Below are 18,045 nucleotides of genomic sequence, written 5' to 3' on the forward strand. Positions count from 1 at the left end.
TCTTAGAGTCACTTGCTGAAAATTTGGAGTCAAAGCTTTTCCTACTTGATTGTTGACAAGAAACATCATTTCTAAAAGAACCTGATTGCAGGGAACTTCTAGATTGCAGTTTTCATTATTTTTTTAGGATTTTCTTGTATATCTTTGGCCTCTTAGACCCTTTAGGTCCAGAAGGGGGTTAAGGAGTGTATAAGGTGAGCTGGAACCTGGAATTTCTGTCAGCTCACTACACATGTTCGCCAAATGGTAAAGTCCTCACTTTAAACCCCAGCAAGACAAGATAAGCTCTGTCTGCCCAGCAGCCTTCCAGAGGCATTAAGGGTAAGAGAGAAGGTAAGTAATTCACTCTGCGTCCCCATTTCTATAATGGGGAAGGACGTCTTGATACATTTACAATACTCCTCCGGGGATATTTCATCAGTTATACCTAAACTCTAATGGACAATAATTGATTTGAACTTTCCACTTAGCACAGAGCTGTAAACAGCTTCGCTGCAGACGGCAGCGACAAGCCGACGTTTTGTAAAGTGGAGAGAGATTCAGAAAACTTTTGTACTGGGTCAGGTCGTAGCCTAACAGCTTTTGTATCCAGGGAAGAAACAGCTTGTCCTCCTGGTTTTAATAGCTGGGCTAATCGAGTTTCAAGCCTGGAGTAGGTATAGGTTATCTTTTGAAGGCATCCCATTTTAACCCCTCACGATTGTGATGGGTTTATAACCCAGCCATAAAAATGCACTTCTGATTAGACATACATCAAGATACACTCAAAAGCGTAACTTTTGGAATGCTAATTTCCTGATGAAGGGAAAAATAAGACATTAAAGTCGTTTTAAGACTACAGTTTTTTTTTTTTTTAAATTTCTCCGTGATTGGTGAACCTCTCAGGGAAAATGTTCCCTCTCTCTCAGTGTCCCTCATCTGGTTGACATCACTGTCTCTTCCCCTCTCTGCCCCCCACCGCATTTTGTTTCTGGCTGTATCTTTGTGCAATCTCTTACAGAATGACCCTGAAGAATAATCTGCTGCACGCAAGGGCCAACACCAGTGTATCTCTGCTTCACAGCTTCTTCTTCAGCCCCCTCTCCAGCCCTGAGGAATACAGAAGAAGATGAAGTATGGGGGAATTCTTATTCTATTTAAGTCAGTTTTTTTCTCTCCCTCAGGAAGGATGGCTGGGTAAAAAAAATGGAGAGAAATGAAAGACTAACTACTTCCAGCTTAGACCACTGCATCTTCTGCTGACACTGTGGCTTTCCTACCTTTTCCCGGGGATTTCTCGCAATGAGGTTCAAAGCACACCTGGCAGCCGCTCTGAGACAACAAAGGGCAGAGGCTCTTTGGAGCTGCGGCTGTCGCTTCTCTGGTGTCAAAGATCAAACCTCGTGGCAGTGAAGTAGGACCTTATGTAATCACCAGTGAGAGCTTTGTAAAAGCCATTTCAGTCTGGCGTGTGAAGAACACACAGCAAGAAGGTACATTTTGTGAATACATCGCTACCTGTCATTACTCACCTTATGTGAGTTTGATACAGAATATGAATTTTCTGGTAATTCAGCTGATGAGATTGTAAGAGCAAAAACACTTTGTTGTCAGAAAAAAGACCTACACTGCACCCCTAACTGTAGCTCCCTTTCTAGAAATCTACAGGAAAAACAGGGTATAACGAGACATTTTGTTAAGATGTTGTCCAGATTCTGAAATGGATTAAAATCAAACTAAACATAACTTGCTCCACTTGGCCCTGAAAACAACACTCTGTAGATTCCAGACATCAAGCTAGTTCTGGTTTTGATTCTACCACTGATTATAAAAGTAACACTAAGCAAGGTGCTTACGCTTACAGAGCCTCAGCTTTCCCGGTTCACATTTGGGAAGAATGATACCTGTACATTCATAGTCATTCATATTCATATTCATTCACATTCATTTACTGGTGGGATGAATGAAATTATATGATGAGCTACTGGACAAAAGACACTATGTTACATATATTTAAGGTCAGTCATGTTTAGAGTGGCATAACTGATGACTGATAACTGTTGAAGTCCACTGCAGCATTTTATCCCCTCTTGGGTGGAATGCCACATGGAAATAGCAACTCCCATCTATTGGCTCCAAGGGTCTAGCCCTACCCATGCTCTTCTCCAGGCAAACCCTTTTCTTCCATGGTCCACGGGCAACATTTTAATGTTTGACCTTTGAATCAAATTTGGCATCCTCAAATTTGGTTTTACTAGTGTTTAAAATTCACCTAGCTTTCAACTGACTCACCAAGACCCTCTTTCAGCATCAAGTTTCCAAGGAACACTCTTTAACCACAACACTTCATGCAGTGGTACCCAGGGACTTCAAATGATTTTGTTAATGATCAAAAGTTTAACAATTATTAGTCTGTGAGGTGTTTATGCTGCAGACCATCACTGTGTCAGGTTCAGGTCTCAGCAGTGTCACTAAGCATAAAGAGTGCTTTAAAAACAAAATGATGGAGCTGGTCTGGTGGCGTAGTGGTTAAGTTCGTGTGCTCTGCTTTGGTGGCCCAGGGTTTGTAGGTTCGGATCCCAGGTGCAGACCTACACACCACTCATCAATCCATGCTGAGGTGGCACCCACACACAAAAAAAGTAGAGGAAGACTGCCACAGATCTTAGCTCAGGGCCAATCTTCCTCAAGCGAAAAGAGGAAGATTGGCAACAGATGTTAGCTCAGGGCCAAACTTCCTCAACAACCCCAACAATAACAACAAAAAAAGGCAAAAAAACCAATGACAAAAATTAACAAAGAAGTGGATAACTTAAATTCACCCTGTGTTTTAGATCAACATTGGGATTCAAAGTTCCGTAATTAATGGAAATGGAAAAACCTTAGAGAGAGTTCAGGGCAAAGGTCAAAGAACTTTCCCCCCTTCCTTGCCCAAAGTATTTTAAGAGTTGATTTGACAATGATTATCAGTAAGATGATGTGTTAATAGATGTTTATTATTCATAATTCAAATTAAACCTTAAAAAGGGGAGCTTAATAAGCATCAAAGATTTAGTTTAGTTATAAAATTCTGACATATTTCAGGAGATCTTAAATCCTCATATGAAATATTGTGATGTCCTATTAAAAGTTTCATGAAATACATTTGGTCTACATTTGTCTGTGACAGTTTAGGCAAAGTGTTGTTAAAAGGCAGAACAGGTGAACCAACCAAATGAGTTCTAGACTTTGGTGTTGTACAAAAATTAAAAATGGGTTGTAGAGCTTATCTTGAAATACTCTTTCACAAAAAATGTATGTGTGATGAAACTCTTTCCGATTGAAACACTCCATATGCTAAGTTGACTACTGCCATAGGGAACCAATCTCATATGATCTGTTTGATTCCATTATTGATCAGTCTTTGTAAAAGCTTGGCAGAGGTCAAGGAAGCATATCTAACACCTATAAAACAAATGAGAGATTTCCTTGTTTGCTTTTAAAAATGACATTTACTGATTTTTTTCTTTATAATATTCAGCTGTATGTAGCCATATTATAATTGTCATATAATAACTTTAATTCAGGGACACATCTTTTAAAACAATGCATTATTCAGCAAGCTTAGGTAAACACGCAATTTAGGAGTGGAAAAGATGCACACAGAGACAAGTAATCACAGATACAAAGCGTGGCGAATTTCTGTGCCATGCCCTTCACACCCCAACTCATCTCACAGGCAAACTAGAGAAGAGGCAGAACCATTTCTATTCTGATAATTCACAAAGGGAGGCCATATAGATATGCATGCAAAGTCTCTCCCCACCTCTCCATTTACATGCCAGGATTTCAACTCTGCGACACTGAGTCCCTTCATTTAGCCAATTAGTCTTTCCAGCTTCATGTAATGCACGCCAAGAAGAAGGAGAAATAGAAGTGCTGACGTTCACTGCTTTGAAAGTTGCTATTCTAATGCCAAAGCTGCCTCTTGAGCAATTTCCAGAATGTATTAACATGGAAGCAAAGCTCTATTCCTAAAGACATGGATCACATTATGCAGGGGAGTCCCCTTCAACATGTCACATTTGCACAGTATCTCCTCCATCCCTCACAAGACTTCAACAGCTGTAGTTAGCATGGGCTCAAGTTTGTGGTCCTTACTCAGGCAAAACCCAGGAGGTCTTCCTGAAGACAAGGGGCCAATTTCAAAATATTTAGCAAGCAAAGCACAGCATGTTTTCTGGACTTCAGCATTGGCCAAGTCTTTGCATGGCTGTACTGAAGAAAGTCAGTCAAGGTCCAAAGCAAACCAGCCCCTCAGTTTAGGTTAGAGTGAAAGATTCTTCAGTTTTGGTCTTATTTTTAACCAACTAAATCTAGGTTCAATTTTAGACATGAAACCCAAAGAATTTTCCCTCAATATTAAGAACCAAGTTGAAAAGAGTTGATATTTAAACAAAATAAAAATATAAATATGCTTCTACACTTGCAAAATTGTGTAGCGGTGCATCTCTAAGTGCCCTCTTACAAATGTGATTCTGATGCATTAGCAGGCAAGAAGTTGCTCTGAAATACTCAAAACCATTCATTCCTCTTCTTCTGTTGACCGTCCTGGACACAGCTGAAACCCTCTCCTTTTCTCTCGTCAGCAGATTTACACAAGTCAGTTTTTGTCAGCCTGGCCCTCTACAAATTCAGACTCTCTTTGCCTAACTCGTAACATTTGCAAGATGTGACTGGACAAGTCCTTCACTGAGGCAGCATAGCACAGTAGAAGGTGCACTTGACCATGACCAGAGATGCCTATGCCCAAGTCCTCATTCTTCTACAAGCTGGCTCTGCTTGCTTGGGCATTTCTCTCTTCTAGGCCTCCTTTTCCCATACACAGGATTTGGGCATTGGCTGAGATGATCCTGCAAGGTTCCTTTAAGCTTATTGCTATTGTTTCCCTAAAAACTTCCTCAAAATGGCTTCTTTCTCTGTCTTTGGCTTCTGTAGTTTAAAATCTTAGCTCAATTTTATCCCTTCAATGATTTCCTCAACCTTCCTTTACTTTCTCCTTAATATGCTGTCCATCTTAAAAGGCACTACCATCTTAAGGCGCACAGTTTTTTCTTTTTATAGTCATACATATGAGGGGTTCATACACTCATCCATCTTTTTCTGTAACCTACTTCTCTTAGTTGGGGTTAATTAAGTGAACTTAGTCAGCACTTCCTCTTTAGAATATCTCTGATTAGATTTTCTGCTAGCACCTCAGATTCCATATAGAGCATTCTCTCATTCCTTTTAAATTATTCTGCTATCCAAATGCTATATAACCATGGTCCATGACACCATCCAATGCCTCAAACTTCTGCTAGACTTTCATATTTTAAAATATTTTGCTTCTCATATACAGCCAATTATTAAATCTAGAAAATTTCTTATAATGATCTTAACTCAAATATGCATTTTCTTCTGTTGTCCTTTGCCAGCTTCTGATCACACTGTACCTAGGATATGAAAATTGCCTCCCTCCAAACATATTCTCAATGGCTTGACTGTCATAGTTCCCTCTTCAGTCCTCCAGTGGGTTTCCATCCTACTTCAGATCAATTGTGAATTCCAAACTCCCAGCACTGAAAGCCTTTTACAAGTTTGCTCATCTAATCTGTCAGAAAATGGTGCCACTAAGGCCCTCCTGTGTCCACTGAGCAAATCTCCTTTCCTTCTGGCTTATTCCCCTTGAGAGTCTTCCCTTTACGTGGGAAATGTCCACCTCTGAGCCTTTCCCCCATAAGCCTGCATCTGCAGAATAATCCCTCATGCATCTTTCCTTCCTTCAAACTATAACTTGAACTCTGCTTTGGCTAAAGAAATTTCCAAGATTTCTATCAGCCAATTGCCAACCCTCTAAAACAAGGTAAAAACCACTCCATCCACCTTACCATACTTTAAAAAAAGTATTGTATTTTAAATGTATATTGTAGTTGCTTATAAATTCCACTCATAGTAGGAAAAATATAGTGGGTACTCAACCTGTACAGTTTGATTAATTTATTGCCTTGCAACTTTAGGTCTTGATTTCAAATAACTATATAAAAAAACCCCAACTGTCCTGATTTATTACTTTAGACATATAAAGCCATTTAAGTCTCCTGATTTTTGAGAACTGCCAACTGCTATGCAGTAAACACTTGTTGAATTGGACTGAGGAGGAATCATCTTAAACAGTTTACTTGTGGAGAAGGGAGTAATCAGAAGAAGACTATTAACATAAATATTCCATAACAGTATCTAAGTGTAATAAAAAATAATACCCAATTGAGAGTTTCTCAAATTTCTCTCATCCTCTTGATTGTTTAATATTATATTGATAAAAATATCCTTTTAAAAATAGCTTTGATTTTAAAACACTAAATTTACACACCAAGAATTAGACACTAGCAAAATCTCATAGTCTGATTTATTTCTCTGTAATATATCTGTCTTGAGAACATCAGCATGAATACACCAAAGAAATATGTCCCTCATGGGATCAACTATATAAAAAGACAGAACAAAAATCATTATCCATCTAATTTCTCCCATTCTAGATGGCTCCGGTGAGCCCCTCCATCATTACTGACTAGGGTTAAGATAGACCTTAATGGATTAATTAAACCAAAGTAGGACTGCATTGCAGACCAAAGAGGAGGAAATCCTGACACAGACAGGGCAACAACGCTGTTCTTCTCATTCAAACGTGAAGACTTGGCTCCCCCCAAGTGCTGCACATTTGTACTGTAAAGTAGTCTCTAAAAATAAGATTTTGTGTCTGTTGTCTGGGTCTCCCCCTTAGTACTCATCAAAATCTAATACTTGAGTCCTTATCAAAATTTATCATGTAAGCAATTAAATGTTAAAGCTATCTTTTTCTTCCAGAACGTGGGGAGCATCTGAAAGAAGAGTACAGCGGTAGAGGCTGCGTGGTCATTTTGGTGATCAAGAAGCACCAGCCAGGGGAGAGGTTATTGTTTGAATGCCAGTGTGATTCAGAGAGAGGGCCAGGACACACAATATTCACAAGGAGCTGAGAGGAAGAAGTGTCCAGAGCCATAAAGTCACCAGGGACACACCCAAAGGCAGCTGCTGTGATGCAGACCTTGAGAGTTAATTGTTCATTCAAAGAGGATTGTGAAACTCAAATGTAAGAGGAGAAGATGATAATCCAAACAGCACAATTCTGGGTCTTTTTCTTCTTGTAAAAGGAAGAAAAAAAAAAAAAGGAGAGAGAAAAAAGAAAACAATACCCAGAAATACTGTACCATACTGGCAGTTTACTCTCTCTTTCTTGAACCAAATCAGCATGTTAATGACATAAAAACTTACTTTCCTTATGGGGACAATCAGGCTCTATCACACACAACATTAAATACGCGGGTTTTAAAAGGAAAAACAAACCAAATCACCAGAAACACCTCACTCTGGCAATGGTGAGGTTGGCCAAAGCAGACTGTGTCCTTAATGTCCAGCACAACCTGTGAATCCAGAAAAGCATCTATGAAGCTAGACTGGAACTATCAGGCCTCATTTCCACCAAAGAGGAGTTCCCTTAAGGATTCCGGAAGGGGGGATCTGGAGGAGCTTTCAGTCTCTTTTTTGGAATGACAGAACCAGGGCAGGCTCCTCTGGGGGTCAGGTCGGCCCCACCATGCGGAGTCCCTGTGTCTAAATGATAAGTAATCGAAATGAAAAGACACTATTTCAATGGCTGCCCTGAAAGAGTCTTAAAAGCAAATAAACAAGTCCCCAGCCCCCTGGTAGACCTCATGTGTGATTCTTGCATAAGGAGAAAAACTAAGCTCAAACAACAGCACACCTCTCAAAAACACATGTCACTTCTCACTGGAGAGAAAGAATAGAATTATGGAGTTGGAAGGGTTTCTTCCCTTAGCGATTACTTAATATATATAGTCATTTTGCAAATGAGGAAACTGAGGGCTTGGCAATGCTCACAGAGTTAATTGTGCAGCTGGCAATTTTATCAGTAATGAGTCCACAGATGGATTTAGGGCACTCAGTGATCCAATGGAATTGGGTCCTTTAAGATCTTTTATTTAAACAATTGTATATAAAAATGTATATAAATACATACACATATACAGAGAGAGGGAAAGATCTACAGATATAGATATGTACGCATAAAATACATTGCTAGGCAATAAAACAGGATCCCATGTTGCAGCACCATCACTACCACAGTCAAGAAGCCATTGGCTAGATTCGATTGTTCATTGGACAAATATTTATTGAGCTCCAACTAAGTGCAAGTATTATGAAAGTAAAAAAAGTGTATGATTAGATGCAATTTGGGTTCTTCGAAAGAGTTTACAATATAGTTGTTTTACATCTGCAACACAACCACCTAAAATAATTGAGTAGCCATACTCATTCCCATTGAATGAATATACAACATAACCGTTAATTTTGAATCAGGAGAGAAGGCATAAACTCTGCACTGTATTTTAGGTAGAGACTGGAAAGAATTCAGAATGTTTCTAGTACCCCAAATCTAAAGGTTGAGCCATTGATTTCAGCTGTTCTATGCGTTTGGATATACTTTTCCTTTCAGTATCCACCCCAAATTCACTTCCCTAAGTAGCTTAGAAACAGGGCTCTCTACGCCTTGCTCCTCTGCTCTGCCCAGTCTCTGAGAGGGTATTTAGGTCAAGGATGAGGGTGGAGCTGGGGATAAAGGAAAGAACCTGGCTGAGCCATGTGTCTATCAGCTCCAACACACTACCTAACCTCCAAGTCCTTTCACTTACAGTTATATTTTAGGATAGGGCAGAGCACAACGACTTCCTTTGAGATGCACAAAAATTGAGTGGCTGAAACCTAAGGAATATGATCAGTTCAAGTAATCTGGTTATGGAGAAAAATCACTAATAGTAAGCTTAAGACCAAAGAACTGATCGTGTCAATCAGGCATTTCTCTTGGAAAAAAAAAAAAACAAAACCAGAGGAGAGAAATAACATTTGAGTGTTATACCACATTTCAGGTACTAGCTAGGGGATTAATATCTATCATGTCATTTAATCCTTATGAAAACCTTCCAGAGTAGAGATTATCATCCCCATTTCTTCAGGTAAAGAAACTAAGGCACAGCAAGATTTTGGTTTGATCAGACTCACAAAGTAGAAAGTAATTGATGGCCCTCATATACAGATCCAAGTTTGTCCATCTACAAAGCCTGTGTCCTTTGCCAAAGTTTGCTAAGAGGGAAAGCCAAAGATGAAACGACTGTGAAAGCCATCAGCAATATTTTTAGTGAGGATCTGCTATATGGTGCTAAATTGTGTGCAGAAGTTTATACAAATATAAACACACATTTTCTGCCACCTTGACATTTAAATATGCTAACATGAACAAACTGACATTGGACCCACCAAAAAGAATATTAACATAGAAAATTCAAATGACTCATGTACAAAAGGGTATTTTTTTTTTCAGTTACAGAAGACAGACAGTCTACCTGACATTGCAAAGCTTTTGTGCAACTAATGCTTAAAAACAAACACAAAACCCCAAGACTCAACACCAGAAAAACATGCACAATCCCCACAAAAATCTATCATAGTCGGTTCTCCATTAATTGCCACATAGGGATTTATCCTCAAAAATATTTAAAGGTGAGCACATAGTTTGTACACAAAGGCTTCTGTTTCAATCCAGGGTTGACATTATCACTGCTTCTGCTTACCTTGTCTTCTGTAAAGTGTGGAAAGGCAAAAGGTTTGAATCTTTCTTCCACATATGAAGGCTTAGCTGTGGGGAAAGGTTGTTTAAATAAAAACACTGAGTTTCTTTGCTGGTGGTAGGCTCGGGCATTAGGAGATCCCCCTTCTCCCTGGGCTTCTCCATCCACACCAACACACCCCAGTTCAAGCTCCCTCACTTAGTTTCATGCGGGGTAGAAAAAGAAAGAAGAAAAAAAAGCAAAGCAGGAAAGGGTGTAGAGGAGGAAGAAAGAGGAAGGGCTAGGAAGAGAGTCTACGGAAGTAGTGCCTGTCGTTCTCCAGAGTGCTCTAGAAAGTGAAAGTAAGCAAAGAGCGAGCTCAGAGAGCAGGCACCTCCCAGCTCTCCAGGGATGGTTCTCTCCATCAGCTCCAGAACTAAAGCCCTCTGTGGCCAGGATGGCACCCAAAGAAGGAAGACGCTGGGCAGGGGTTGGAGAGTACAGAGTTTCCAGCCCCTTCTACATCATATATAAAAACAGTTACTCCAGAAATACTGTGACTTTCCAGAATACATTGAAATGAAAGAAAAAGGTGCATTCTAAGATTAAATGTGATGTGAGAATTATTAATTATTTATTATCATTTTACGATTATTTATTTATAATTATTATCTATCTACGACACTGCAATCTTTCATTGCCACCTGATAATTGAGAGTTGACAACATGTCACTTTAATTGCTTTGTTAAAGAAATAAAAAAGAGGGATTGAAGTAGACAGGAATTGTATTGCAATAATAAGGACACATGACCGATATCCCAAAATCGATGACAAAAATGTCAGTGGTGAGGTCTTAAAAATCACGGGTGTTTGTCTAATTTTTCCAGAATCAGAACCAAAGGTGAAATTTGAGTTTTAATAGGCCCTTAATAAATAGTATTGATGGCTACTGTAATTTAGGGTTTTTTTGAATAAAATTCATGGCTGGGATTCCAGAGATTCACCCATGCTGGAAACAGCATTCATGTTAGCTTAGCAGGCGAGCCACACATGGGAGGCAAAGGGTAGAAAAGGAAGCACTAGTTTCCAAAATCTCCACTCATCTTCTCCCACCTTGACACGGGTTAGCTGGAGGCCACGGAGAATAACGGATGTGTAGTCGTCTCTTTCTTATACAGACAGCAGAGAGGGGAAACCACACGCTTGTATTTTGCTAATGTAAAAGTCCCAGTGGAAACATTAGCACTCAAAGACATTAATGTGGATTTGGGACACTCCCTGAAGGATTTTGATTCCATTAGAAAAAAAGAAAAAAAAAAAAAGACAGTGACAGATATAATCCTGCTTTGATATGTTTAACGCCATTTAAAGAGAAACTGCACCCATTTACCTCAGGCCGGGACACCAAGAGTTCAAAAAGTGAAATATCATTTCTCAGTGCAAAGAAAAAGCTTGGAAAATATTATGTGAAAATTAATTTGGCATGCTTCTTTGAAATTTTAGATTTCTGGGATGAGCAAATGGGTACAGTTTTCTTTTAACTGTTTTTGAACACCATGTGTTGAGAAGAAAACAACAGAATGGCAATTGCTCATCCAAAATGCTAACTTGTGGCATGGCACAGTCAAGATGGCCTGCCACAGCCAAAAAGCAGGTGTGTGCTATGCCTCTCACTTCAGAAGCACGCGCGCCACATGTCCCTGCATCCGGCAACCTCTTGCATTTGCTTTTGGAACCTTTCTGAGGGGGACGGTAAACATGACTCAACAGAGTGTCTAGCCTAGGAGGGACTGGCTTCCCCGGCTTTCTGGGAGACAGGCGTTCTGAGGAGGAACCAAGGAAAAACTGGAATAACGTCTCTATTTTGGAATTCTTTGCTATATCACATCCTGTGACCTAGCACAAAAGCAACTGGCTTCAGATCATTTCGTGTGGATGGAATTTAGGATCTAATCAGCTTGGAGGGTAACGGGGAAGCTTGTGCGGCTGGAGAGGATCTGTTAAGTCAGCCGTCTCATCTGGGCGGAGGACACAGTTAATGGAGCTGGTGCAGATCATGCGCACCTAACCTAACAGCCTTGAGTAATAAACCCCTCACCCCTCAGGCCCACAAGCAAACTCACAACATGGGATGTCCAGATTTTTTTTGTGTGCTGCGCTTCCTCACTCTGACATTATGAATCTGATATCATGTTTATTCCAGGAATGAAAAGATTTTTATCTAGACATTGGTCCTATTCAACTATAGAACAGTCCTATTAGGAAGAGGAGGAGACAGAAAAAAAAAAGGTTTTCTTTCTGCCCTGTTAGAGGCCCGATAAACAGGCCAAATTAAAACTCATGACCACTTCTAAGCTGAAGCCAGGTACCACTTGGGATAAAATCCTAGGATATCTGTGTTGCAGGGCTTGACAAGGTCTAAAGATAAAGATGTAGATGGAAATCAAAATGGCTATTTTAACGTAAAGAAATAGGAAATCACTGATTTATTCCATGATTTTAATTAATAAATCAATAACCATTTATTAAAAACCTACTATGTGCAAATACTGTCGGCCAAGATTAGGGAAGAATGAAACCTATAAATACTAAATTGGAAAAAAAAAATCCTTAAGCTTCACAGATATCTTTGAGTGATGTTCTCTGTAGGCTAGCTTCCCGGTAGGTATTTATAGAGTTCAGAAAAGATAGTTTGTTGGCAGATACTTATAAGCTATTGTTAATTTCATTCTTAAAATTACAATATTCACTATGTACCTTTTATTTCTGATGATACATCCTAGGTGTTGCAAGGGATACAAATTGTGTATAAATATAATCTCTGTACTTACGAAGCTTACTGGGAAGTGGTAGAAAGAATGAGACACATATGAACACGCTCTAGTATAGGACAGTATGTAATTGGTGCCACATGAGACATATAAATGAGTGCTTTAACAATCAGAAGAAGCAAGACCTCCTGGCTATGGAACAGCCCTTCCATAGACTTACTAAAATGGCTCAATGCACAAAAAGGAAGGGATTTGGATCAAGCTTGAAGTCAACGGGCCACCAGTGTGCATAGGGGTTTAGCTGGGCTATGAGGGAGGGATACGTACTCTGTATCCACAACACCTCTCACACTGAGTTGTCCTGTAATTAATGCTTATCAAAAGCATGCATGGATGAAAGAGGAGTCAATACGGATGAGAGGCCAGGTCAGTGGGTCTGCATCAGCCCTAGATATTAAGATGATTACAAAAACGCTGTTAGAAGTTGGCATTATAATGACATCATTTTCTTCCCATACTGGTGTGAAAAGTTCAGTCATTTATCCACTCCAGAGTGAGGGGAGGTACAATTCAGGGCTCCATCCTTCCAAGTGAGGAAAACACTTTGCCCACGTAAAGTGCCTTTGGCATAGCTATCACAATGTCTTTCAAAACAGCAACAGGTGAATTCCTCTATAACCTCTAAGGAGGGTGGGTCAGAATTCATGCTGCCTGGAAATAATGGCAATGGAGTTGGGGTGCAGCAGATATGTTGGGACCCATACCAGAAGGCAGGTTCCCACGCGAGAATTTGGATGTCCTGGCTTCTGGATCTGGGTTCTATCTATAGAATCACCTTCTTTTTCAGTCTGTATTCCTCTTGGACACTCCACCCCTTTATATCATGAACAGTGGCCTTCTGTGATCGGTGTGAGTGTGTGTGTGTGTGTGTACGTGTCTTTTTAAGAGGGAGGATGGCATTACTGATGTGCTTTTGTAAAGGATTCAAGGTTATCTGGATCCTCAAAGAATGCAACTGAAAAAATATACTGTTTCTTTGATTCAATGGTGCTTACATTTGGGCAGAGTTTTCTCTTTCCATCCTCAAATACAGTATTTGAGACAATCTGCCCACAATGAAAAGCTTTTAGAGCTTCAAAAGTGTAGGCGAACCAAATCAGAATTAATCTCTGTGAAAACAGAGACTCCGGCCCATGGAAAAAGTTCAGAAAAAAGTCTGGGCAGGAGGCAATCCCACAGAAAGGTTCTGCCATCTCTCCTAACTCAAGGTGAACTGGACAGGACAGGTGAGGAAGGGGCCTGGGGAGCTCCAGCTGCTCTATGATCCATTGTCTCACTTATGCCCACATAATTTGGGGCTGTGTTACCAGGGGGGTTAGTGGATTTGGTGAAAACATGTTCTATGGTTTGACTACGTGACCCCAGAGGAGGCTAATAAAGGGAAGTCTAGGCTCACTGTGAGAAAGGTGAGTGGCCAACAGTTATTCACCCAAAAAAGGACTGACCAGATCAGTCTGCAGGGCATCCATAGCAGTGTTTCCTTTTATTATTATATTAAAAGCTGTGCATTTTTTGGAAAAAATTAATTAACTCAAAAAAAAAAAAAGCCCTGCAAACCATAGAAGCAAAAAGAGTAGAAGTTAACAATGATCACTTTTGAATGCTGGATACATGCCCAGCAGGTTTTCTTTATATGTGGATTTCTTTACACACGTTATCTCATTTGGTCCTCATACCAATTATGAAAGATTGATATTTTGCCTATTTTCCATGTGAGGATCCTAAGGTTCAGAGAGGTTAGGTGAATATCCTCTGGTCACACAGCTAGTAGGGGCTAAACTGGGATTCAAATCCGAGCTGTAGGATCAGCAGGCTGTGCTCTTCGCCATGCCTTGTGCTTTTCATGGCATGAGATCAGTGTTGGGGGAACTGTGCCCAGCATCTCTGGATAGCAGAGTGAATCGCTTTTATCATTTGCCAACATGTCATAGAAAAAAACCCAAACAACAAAAAAATTAAAACTCCTGGCTCTTGGAGATTTCCTATTAACCACCTGAAGTTTGGCTTGGTTACATATTATTTGAATATCTGACAATCTTATAAAAAGTCTGACAAGAATAAAGAATTTTTCATGTAGGCTAGCTCCTACGTTAGTTAAACATCTCCTTTTCCTACATAACAATGTGCCTGGGGAACTCTCCCACTGCCAGAAACGCATCTGAAAATGCTGGAAAGTCAGAATTGGGGGCCTCTATACTGACTAATGTTACCAGCTGTGAGTCGGCTTGAACATCAGTAATACGATATTTCCCGCTACAATTTGATTTGGTTAAAATGTGTTTGAAGTTCACCCTTTTATTAACTAGAATTACCACCTCCTGTAACTGGAGGGCCCCTGAGAGCAGGCTGCTAGTGCAATTCAACCTCCCACCCGCCTTCGGTGCATTTCCTGGCAACAAATACTATTACATTGATAACTACAGAAATAGGTCAAAATGTCTTTTCAATAGTTGCTAATGTTCCCCTAATGCTCCATTGCCTCCCTTTGATTCTTGGGCTACATTTTCTCTCACATCGCAGGAGCAACAACTAGTAAAGAGAAATGACTAGAAGATGGAAAAGCAGGCTGCCGTGGATGGAGGTGTTCTCAGGAGTTCCCCTAACAAAGCCAAACTTCCCTGGGGGCCGAGGGCCGCAGACACAGATCTGCAGGTGAGGTGGGTGACCAGGAAAAAAAGCCCTGTCTCCTCTGAGCCTTCACAGCCTCCTCTGTAAAAAGAGGAAACTCAAGATGACTGATTATTCAAATTTGCAAAATGCTCGGAGTTCACAGGAGGTAGGAGCCTTGACTTATTGCAAAACGGTCTGGTTTTAAACTTATTTACAGTACTTTCATAACCATACCCATTAAGGCCTTAGCTATCTAAGATAGAAACTTATTTTCATATCAGAAAAATGATCCTGTGGCATGTTTTTGTAAGAGAGACCCTGTGCCATCATCCAGGGCTTGATTATTCACTGTGTAAACCTACAGTTTTTTCCCCTCTTTCTCTCCCAGGTAGAAAGTTTGCTTTTCTAAGTTCACATGACATACGTGACCAAAGATAAAGAAGGGGAGTAGGGGGGTCCACGGGTCCAGCTGCATCAGGACGTGGCTAATTCTAGGCACAGGAGGGACAGACACCTACAGCAGGCAAGGAGCAGAAGTCCCCTTATTAATAAGGTACATTTCAATTTCTAACGCTGCTTCTGAGATGCAAATGTCCCGTGGTGGGATTGAGATATTCATGCCCCCATCCTCTAATCACTTCAACCTCAAGAGGGTCATCTCAGTGTAAATCAGTTTCAAGTTGGAGCTGGGGGAAGGGTTAGGGATAATTCTGGAACAGGAGAGGTTGAAGGAGAGAATCAGATTAGCACCAGGACTCTGGGCCCTGGAGGCAGAGGAGAGGAGGAAAGGATGGCCAAGGCTGAAAAGGATTCAATCTCCTTTGCCGTTTTTTGCCCTGAGCCGTGTCTGGAGCTGGCGAAGCACTGCAAAGTCCCTTGAGAGAGGCCGTGGTTTGTGAATAATGCTTTTGGCTCTTCTGCTGTGCCATGGTTGTGCTGTTGCTAGACAGGAGGTCAGAACCTGCAAGCTTCAGCCTACCTGGCTCAGGCAAAGACAGGTTATGCTAATCTCCTACAATTTAAACTCCAAGACTGCATGGTTTGGCACCCCGCCATCAGATTCCTCCTGCTTTCCTTCCTTTCACAGAGGAGGGAGAATAGAGGTGTGGAAGAATGTAAGGGAGAAGGAGGAGGTGGAGGTGGAAGAAGCTGATCTTGAGCTTCTGCTGTGAGTGAGGACTCGTGTTAGGCTAGCATCTCTCTGCATCTTCCCAACAACCCTGGAGACATTATCTGTGGTAGGAAGTATTTGATAGGTTCAGAGAAGCTAACTAACTAGCGTGAGGTGGCCAGTCAGGTTCTTTCTCCCACATGACTCTCCCAGCTCCTAGCTCCTCTTGCACATTTCCCCCTCTGGGATTGGAGGCTTAAGAACTGGCTTATGGCCCAGTCATCTACATGTATCTTTTAGGAATGTTGAGGATGCCCTGAGTCATCAAAAACGTATCTGGCCAGGAGTCAGGAAACCTGGATTCTTCTGGTTAAGGCTTGGTTCTAAAAACCTGTCACAGTGGACAGGCCCATGAACTTTATGGGGTCTAACTCGGACCTTACAGTCTGTCATTCACACTCATCAAGGTGGTGGCAGAATTGGTGCGTATATACAGTACAAAAGTTAGCAAGAATTATTCTCATAAGATGCCACAGGTAGACTAAAGAGAGGAACTCCCTCCTCCTAAGGCCAATTTTGAGTAAGAAAGATGAAAGGATTGGTATGAGCTGAAGGAAAAAGAAAAAATGAGAAGGACCTAGGACTCACAGCTGGCAGCAACAACAGTGGGAGTCTGAGAGAGAGAGAAGCCCAGGGCCAGAGCTGGGAGATTAACTTGTTTTCAGAATACACTGATGTGTTTGATCACGTAACGGTTGGAAAGTCCTGGTCTAAAATAACCTGACTGTTAGACGCTCTTTTTAAAATCTCAATTTAATGGTTGAATCCTATTTTAACTATCCAATAAAGGGGCTTCACTAAGTGCTCCCAGTATTAACCTCCAGCAAAAAAATATTTGGCTGAGACACCCCCAGAGTTTCTGATTATAAGATAAGACCATCTTGATTATAATCATCTCAAGGTGTCCGGAGGAAGGAAGGAGAGGTGGGTTCTTCTGAACTACACTGTATGGAGAGAAATCATCAGAGTTTTAAAGGGGAGCGAGCTTCTGAGGAATGGAACAAGAGGATCATTTTCAGTGAGAGAAGACATGTGACTGATATCTTCAGTTGGCACACTAGGGAAAGAGAAATTCCAGGCAGGACCGGCTACATAATTTGTGGGGCTCAAGGCAAAATGAAAATGTGGGGCCTCTTATTAAAAATTCATTAAGAATTTCAAGACAGCAACAGCAGAGCATTAAACCAAGCATAGGGCCCTTCTTCAAGCATAGGGGTCTTGTACAACTGCACAGCTTGTACCCCCAGGAAGGTGGTCTTGGTTCTAGTTATTGCTTTTACCAAGGCATTCCAGTCCCATAGTCACCAAGACCAAAATTAAGAAAGAGGCACCACCAACCTCAAAACTCTCAGTTAACCCTGTCTTCCTAGGGTAAGGACACAACGGAATTCTGGAGCAAGGATCAGAAAAATCTGGGGTCTGTCAACGTTTGATGGATTGCAATTGCACTGGCTTCTGTTCCGTTTGTCACAGCCACTAATCCCCACTTCTGTCGCAACCCAAAGATGCCCAGGATATCAATGTCTGGGAATTGAAACATATTTTCTAAAAACACAAACTTCCTTGAAAAAAAGAAAACAAGCAGTAGTTAGTAAAAAGAAACTGAGTTTCCTGGCTGTAAGTCCTGCCCCTGATTTCTTTCTGGCCTTACCTTGAGCAGGTCTTGGGCATGTGCACACAGGCTCAGAAGCACAGGTGAATTACCACAATAACTCTTTTCAGTTTGGGGAAAAATAGAGGAAACAGGAGAACCTGGTCATCGCCCAGCAG

General features: G+C 40.9%; 1 protein-coding gene across 29 annotated transcripts in view; it reads right to left on the reverse strand.

Annotated features, from left to right (window-relative positions):
* Positions 1-18,045, reverse strand: part of ZBTB20 (zinc finger and BTB domain containing 20) — a 770,585-nt gene that overhangs the window by 105,022 nt on the left and 647,518 nt on the right. For 2 of the 29 annotated variants that reach the window (XM_046659185.1, XM_046659202.1), the window contains one exon: positions 9,687-9,751. The exons of the other annotated variants lie outside the window; for them this stretch is intronic. The gene's annotated coding sequence lies outside the window, so the exon portion shown is untranslated. The remainder of the gene's footprint in view (positions 1-9,686; positions 9,752-18,045) is intronic. 29 annotated transcript variants of the gene reach the window in all.

The sequence above is a fragment of the Equus quagga genome, chromosome 4 (assembly GCF_021613505.1).
Source record: "Equus quagga isolate Etosha38 chromosome 4, UCLA_HA_Equagga_1.0, whole genome shotgun sequence".
Classification (NCBI taxonomy): Eukaryota; Metazoa; Chordata; class Mammalia; order Perissodactyla; family Equidae; genus Equus; species Equus quagga.